Below are 8,202 nucleotides of genomic sequence, written 5' to 3' on the forward strand. Positions count from 1 at the left end.
CTCTCAGTGGGTGAATCCATCCCAAATGTACAGTGCTCTCTTCCCCACCCCCCCTTCAGTTCCTTCGTGGGGCCCTGTGAAAACAAAACCAATTTTAGCATCAAAGGATATTTTCAAGTATTTTTCTTCACTAAGCAAGCTGTAAGAATCTTCAGCTGTTGTGTTGCCATGGTGAGTAGTTGAGGCGATATTTCTAGTCAGAAATGAAGATCTATAAAATGAATGTTAATATGAAGTAAATTCCCAACGTTGTTGGCCTTAGTGCTCTTCATGTATCCTCTTTCTCTTTACGTGCAGAGAAATGTGGTGGTGCTGGACTCTGGGGCATAGAGATTGCCTGCTTTTGCCTCTTTTTAAGTCACTTTTGAATAGACTTATACATTTATACTGTATTGAAGCATGGCCTTAAAGTGTGAATTTGAGACAGAACCACTCTGTGCTGGTTAGTTTTTGTCAACTTGACACAAGCCTAGACACACCTGGAAAGAAGGAATCAGTGAGGAATTTCTTCCATCAGATTGACCTGTGTCATATCTGTGAGGCATTTTCTTAAATGCTATTCGATGTAGAGGGGCCCAGCCCACTGTGGGCCACACCATCGCAGGGTAGGTGGGTTTGGGTTTCATAAGGGCTGATCAAATCAGGGGAGCAAGCCGTTCCTCCATGGTCTCTGCTCTTCCTCCATGGTTCCTGCCTCGGGTTCCTCCTTGACTTCCTGCCTTGGTTTCCCATAGTGATGTACAGTGAGTGGTAAGCCAAAAATCTCTTTCCTCCCGAAGTTGCTTTTGGTCCTGGTGTTTATCACAGCAACAGAAAGCAAACTAAAAGAGAAATGGGTGCACATCCCTGCCCAGGTGATTCTAATTTATGGCAAGTTGATATTAGAAACAGCCATCACACACTAGAGACATAGAACTAGTCCATCTTCTGTGAAGTTTACTTTATAAAGTTAACTTTAGAAAATGGAATTGAAATAAAAAGATTCTCAGGTGCCTGGAAAATTTCCTGACAATTATGCTGCTCTATGAAAATCTAAACAAATCACACCAGGATGGAAAGAAACGAAGGTAACCAGAGTTGTAGATAACCTAGGAAGGATAAGGACTGGAGAACAATGAACATGGAAGAAATGTGAAATTCTGTACATAGATACGGGTATCCAAAATCAAACAATGAAGGAAGAAGAAAATAAGTAGAAAACCTGATCAGGGCAGAGAGGATCCATTAATATTATTTGCAATTAGCTTTCATTTGAAATGTTTTCTTTAGTCTGAGGTTTGCATTTCTATTTTCTTATTGGTGTCTTTCATAATAGAAGCTCTCGATTTTTAAATTTATTTTTATTATTTTATATGTACAAGTATATTGCTTGCATGTGTGTAAGCACACCTGTGACATGCAATACCCATGGAGGTCAGAAGAGGGCATCGAATACCCTGGAACTGGTGTTATGGACGGTTTGTTAGCCACCATGTGGGTGCTGGGATTTGAACCTGGGCCCTTTGCAAGAGCAGCCAGTGATCTTAATTGCTGAGCCATCTCTCCAGTGCCATAATAAAAGCTTTTAACAGTAGTGAAACCAGTCTACATGTTTTTTTTCTCTTATCACTGCTATCGTTCGTGCTATCACATACATCTTTGTCTTTCCATAGTCAGGAAGACATCAAAATTCCTATGACTTCCTCCTGTTGCTTCATTTCAGGTTTTTATTACATATATAATCACCTCACAATTTTGAAATGTGTAAAGTAAAAGTGGAGGTTGACATTTTTTTCATAAAGATAGACCCTTGTTTCAACACTATTTCTCGGGGCGGGGAGGGGGCAACGGCACTTCTTACCCTATTAGATTGCATTGACAGTTTTTCTTGAAAATCAGTTATCTACTTTTGGTCTGTATCTCGTTTCCTGGAGTTTGGGCCACTCTTTAGGCCACAGGCTCACAACCATTGCATGCTTGTAAGGAATCTGAAGTTTCTGACTTTCATCTTTTTCTTCGGTACTTTCTTAATCATATGGCATGTTAACTTATGAGGTCTGCCACGACAAAAGTAAAAAAGACCCATGCAGACTGGTGACTTAAAAAACAGAAATTTATTTTCTCACATGTCTGGAGGAAATACTTCATTTGGGGGGAAGTTGCACTTTAAGTTCATTGAGCCAGCTGACCTGTAAACTGGTAAGCTTTTCTAGGCTTTACACATTCTTTCATTTTCTCCCTGTAATCTTGTGTAATACTCAGTTTAGAGTTGGTTTACACTTTGCTACTTATATTTATTTCATAGATCCAAAGTACTATAGAGTTTTTAATTTCTCTGTTTCCTACAAATATAGATGCACCTTTAAGAAAATTTAGCCTTATAGCCCAAGATATTGGTAAACTCTGTTGTTTTTCTTTTACAGTTTTATAGTTTTTATAAACCTACTCATTTCCTCTGGGACCAAAGACAGTTCATGGCTTCCTACCTAAAGCTAATATATTTTTCTTACTTAATTTCCTGGATAGGGTCTAATACAATATATTCAATGAAAATTACAAGATTGGACAGCCTTACCTTATTCCTAAACTTAAAAGTGAGGATAATAATATTTCACATATAAGTATAATTATAAATGTAGATTTATTACAGATCCTCCTAAATAAGTAAGTTTTGAAATAATAAATTGGTATTGATTTTATCAAATAATTTGTCCATAGAATTGAAAAGTACCCTATGAGTTATGTTATGTCGATCTTGGTTAATTTTTAAACATTAAAACTTTGCACCTGTGAACAAAATTTATTCTGTTGTGAGTTATCATATTTTGAATTATTTATGGAATAAATAAACTAAAATTTGGCTAAAGTTTTCAAAACATATGTTTCAGCAATTTACGCTATACTACTGTATTTCTTGAGTTTTGGTAACAGGGATATGCTGAACTCATGAAATTTCTTGGAAATCATATTGTCCCCATGATGGACTTAATTTAAATGTGGTAGTTTTTGCTTGCTTAGTGAGCATCTGGTATAATACTTAAAAGTATTTCATTTTCATTTTATTACTTTTTTTTTTTTTGGTCTTTTTGAGACAGGATCTCCCTGTAGCCCCAGCTGTCCTGGAACTCACTATGTAGACCAGGCTGGCCTTGAACTCACAGAGATCCGCCTGCCTCTGCCTCCCGAGTGCTGGGATTAAAGGCATGTGCCACCATGCCCGGCTCATTTTATTACATTTTTTTAGGAGGGTAAAAGGATTTTTTTGTTACTGTTCAGTTTTTAGCTTAGGTGCTGTGAAAATACAATCTTCTTATAATCAGTTTCTGAAATAAATGTTTTTCAAGAATTTCCCCACCAAGAATTTCTAAGGTATTTATTTTTATATTAGAAAAATTCTCACAATATTGTTATACTTTTAACATCAGCAAGACCTGTACTACTGTCTGTGATGGTTAACTTCATCCTCAGATTGACTAGATTTAGAATCATCTAAGAAGCAAACATCTGGGCACACCTGTAGTGGCATTTTCAGAGAGACTGACTGAGGTAAGAAGACCTACTTTAAATGGGGTGGGCACCATTTCATGGAATGAGGTCCTGAATTGAATAAAAGGCGAAAGTGAGCTGATCACCAGCATTCATCTCTCTCTCTCTGCTTCCTGACTGTGGATGCAATGTGACCAACCACCTCAGGCTTCTGTTGCCACACCTTCCCCACCATGATGGTCTGTGCCCTCAAACTGTAAGTCAAATAAACCCCTTTTATTCCTTAAGCTGTGTTTATCAAGTATTTTGACGCAACAAAGAAAAATCCACTCATATAAGACATTGGTACCAGGAGGGGGATTATTGCTGTTATCAATCTGACCTCGAAGTTTGAAACGTGGGGAATGGTTTATTGGAGGAAGGTGGAAGAATTTGGAGCCATAAGCAGCAGAAGCTCTAGGATGTTATAAGAAGAGCCCAGTGGACCATTCTTGCAGGGGTTGGAAGTCCAGAATACTTACAGAAAGAAAAAACAGTGAAAGCACAACTCAAGAAGTTTCAGAGGAAACATGGACTCTAGAATGGGCTAGTGACCATTCTTATCCAATTCTGGCTAAGAGTCTGGCTTTATTCTGCTAAGTGCTGAGAAGTTGAGTGAGGCTCAGTAAAAATGTAGCAGATTTATTTGTTTGGTAGAGGAAATTTCAGGACAGGAGAGCATTCAGGTTTTGGTATGGCTGACACTCACTGCTCTTACCCAGATTTACAGTGAGAGAGAGCAGCAGGTGATACAGAAACATATGAAAAATGCACAGTTTCTCAAGTGTCAGCCAGCTTAAAGAGGAGGCAGCACAGGTGTGAAAAAAGTTACCAATTTTAAGGAGATTAGCTTCATTAAAGAGACTCTCCTGCTCTGCACTGGGAAAATAAGAAAGGTTTCCTGAGTGCAAGACCCCATCCATCAAATGCTTCAATGTAACAATACAAATTTATTTCAAAGGAGAGAGCCAGAATGGAGGCTGCATGGAAGAGGCTCCCTGCTTGAAAACACCCATTTAGAGAATTGTTTTTGTCATTCAAGGACCACAGAGGCCAATGTATCTGTGGTTGAAAGTGTCAGGCTATACCTTAAACTAACAATGCCATCCAAGTGACACTGCTTTTAGTCATGAAAGGTGCAAGAATGAGAGGATCATGGAAGAATGGCACCAAGGTTCCAGAAAGCCACTGCACCCAGACAATGTGTGACAGGGATGGGATCCCTGCAAGGAAACTCTGCAAGGCACTTACAGGGAACTGGGAAGGTGAAGCTAAGTTCTAATGAAAACCCCAATGTGTTAGAAATGTTGGGACCACTGGAAATCCAACAAGAGAAGATACAGGCAGTAGTGGAGCTGATCAATAAAGAGAAGCTACATGTGCTATAGGCTGCAGAACTAGAAAGTAGGGATACCCCAGGAGTTTTGAGCTCTGAATGCCAGCTAGGTAGTGGTGGGGATTGGTGCTTACCTGCTAGGTTTTAGTCTTGATTGGATCTGATTTTTTCTTTTTATCTTTTCATCCCTTCCTTTGGGAATGGGAATGCTTATTTAGTGTCATTGGGAATTACAATTATGGGTAGGTAGCTTGTTTAATAATTTTTTAATTATTTTTTATTTTTATTTATTTATTATTTATTTATTTTTATACCTACTTCCCAGATAGCACCCTCCTATAGCCTCCCTCCCCCCACTAGAGCCCTTATACTCTGATATCCCTGCTACTGTCTTCTGTGTTGTCAGCACCCCAGCCAATCTCCACTACTTGCCCTTCTGGTGAATCTAGTCAGCCTATCTAGCGGTCAGTTGTTCCTCATCTAGCAGTAATCAGTTGTCAATATTCCTTTGGATAAGATTGGGGTCTGCTGTTCATTTTCCCAGTTCTATGCTGGGTTTTATAATTTTTAAAATATATTTTATATTTTTATGTGTATGACCATTCTGTCTACGTGTGTGAGTGTACCATATGCGTACAATGCCCTAGAAGGTCAGAAGAGTGTGTTGGAATCTCTGGAACTGGAGTTACTGATGGTTTTTAGCTGCCATGTGGGTACTTAGAACTTAACCTGGGTCCTTTGGAAAAAGAAATGCTCTTAACTGATGAAGCATCTTTCCAGCCCCTAGTTTTTTAATTTTTATAGAGATGTGTAATTAAGATTTTTTTTCTTGAGTTTCAGAACAAACTTTGGACTTTGGAACAATGTTGGACTATTGACTATGGGAACTTTTAGAGAAAGAATAAATGCATTTTGCATTATGAGATGAAAACAAAACTTTAGGAGCCAAGGATGCAGTGTTCTCATTTAAAGTGATGCATTTGGGTGTCAAGATGACAGGAAATGGAGTTGTGTTGGCAAATCTTTGCCATCAGCTTAGCTTGATGTAGGGTATTAAATTCATCTAGGGAATTAAAAAAAGAAACCTGCTGGGCATGTCTGTAAAGGTATTTCCAAAGAGGTTTAAAAGAGGTAGAAAGACCACTGTAATTGGAGGTGGTGCCATCTCATGGATGTGGGTCTGAGAGTGAATGAAGAGAAAATAAACTGTGCACTCTTTCATCTCTCCCCGCTTCCTCCTTTAGTGCTGCCTAAGTGCTCACACTCCTGCTACCCCATCTTCCCTACCACGATGTACTCTACCTTCAAATTCTGAGCCAGAATAAGCCTTTCCTTTTTCAATTCATGTATATCAGCTATTTTGTCAAAGCAGTGAAAAGAGTAACTGATATACTATCTCATTTTTGTTCTAATATGTTCCTTTACCATTTGTTCAATATTTATCCATTATATTTATACTTCATGGTGTTCTTCAGTTTTGAAAGACGTTTTTTATTTTATGTGCATGAGTGTTTGCCTGCAAGTGAGCATGTGTGCCCTATGCATGCAGTGCCTTTGGAGGCCAAAACTGGACCTTGGATCTCCGGGAACTGATAGTTGTTAGCTTCCTTGTTGATTCTGAGAATGGATCCTGGATCCTCTGCAGTGGCAGGGAGTACTCTTAACCACTGAGCTCCTTTGTCTTCCTTCTTGATTCTTTATTTTGTGAAGCAGAGTCTCAATATTTCACCCAAGAATGGTCTGGAACTTCCTGTCTATTCTAAGCTAGGCTTGAACTCACAGCACTACTCCTGCGTCAGTCTCCTGAGTGCCTCCATGCCTGCCTTCTCCATTGGCTTTTAAACTGAATCTGTTTGAATTAAATTTTAGTAGCTGCTTAGAAAATTATTCTTACTATCCTAAGGTTACTGAAGTCAAACTAGAATTAACCTATACCTGTTTGAATAAAACAACGTTATATTATTTTGATTTGCCCCTTTGTAGATTGGCTATCTTTATATTTCATTTCTATGTCACCATACAAATCACAGTATGAGGTCATGATTTTTGTTTTTAAGAAATCAAATCAATATTAACTTTTAAAATTTAAGAAAAGCAATATATTTAGTTATAAAATGATCATTTTGAATGCCCTCATTTTTTCTTGCTGTTCTGATTTTTCTGTCCAGGGTCTTTCTGCTTCCACGTGAAGAACTTTCCAGAATGTCTTCACTTTTTGTTGTGAGGGTATGTTGGGGATAAATTTTATTAACTTTTCTCTCCAAATATGCTATTCAGCTCCCATCTTCTAAAGCTGTTTCTCTGAAGGTGGAACTCAGAACCCTGTGGTGGTTTTCTCACACTTGTGGGTTGAGGATGTCATCTGTTTATTTTCCCCTTTCTTGCTTCCCTGGGGGGCCGACCCCCTTCCTGCTGGCATCTCTGCTGCTTTTCAGACTCCCTGCTTAGTCTTCAGTGCTTGCATTGTCTCAGTGGCGCCAAGGGTGTGTTCTTCTTTCATCCTTCTGGGGGTTACTGGCTGTTCTGATTTCCTGCTTCCTCCACACTCTGGTTTTGTTTAAATGTTATATGAATGGAATCATTCATATTTATCTCTATTTAACTTATTGTAGTATTTTATATTTTGGGTCAACTGTGTAATTAATCTCATCCAATAATTAATTTCATGTCTTTATATTCTATTTCTAGAATATCTACTTAGAGCCTTTGTTGAAGTCTTCATCTGTCTACACTAGAATGTATTATGTTTTTCTCTAAATCGATAATTCCTGTCACTTTAGCCCTTTCATTTAGTTATGTATTAGTCACTAAAAATATTTTTAATTAATAGACATGATTTGTTTATATTTATGCTACATATCAAGCTGTTTTGATATAGGTATACATTATTGAATTGATAAGCCAGACTGATTGACACATGCCTTACCTCCTAGCTTCTTAAATCGTGAGGTGCTACTGTGTATGGAGTCATTTAACTGAATGTGGAGGCCTCAAAACTTTAGGCAACAGTAAAAGGCTTCTGAATTGCACCAACCAAAGTCAATACAAAATCCGATTTGTAGTGAAGCAATCAAAGGTGTTTCTGGCAGTGATCAGTGCCACACTATGCAAGTTCACTGCAGCCTTGGTTCTGAACACACAACACTTAGACTTTGTATGGTGCATGCCATCAAACCATACATTGGCAAACACCACTTGACAGCTCAGCTCAGATCCAACGCTATTGTCTGTTAAGAGCTGCCATTTTGTCACTGAGCAAAGAAAAGAAACAGAATGGGTTAAAAGGAATCAAAGATATTTTCACACTATCTATTCCCAGCATGTGAATATCTAGTTAGTGTTTCTGTGGGTTGTATTCTGCT

This window comes from Nannospalax galili, unplaced genomic scaffold (assembly GCF_000622305.1).
Source record: "Nannospalax galili isolate Female #2095 unplaced genomic scaffold, S.galili_v1.0 scaffold267, whole genome shotgun sequence".
In the NCBI taxonomy this organism is placed as follows: Eukaryota; Metazoa; Chordata; class Mammalia; order Rodentia; family Spalacidae; genus Nannospalax; species Nannospalax galili.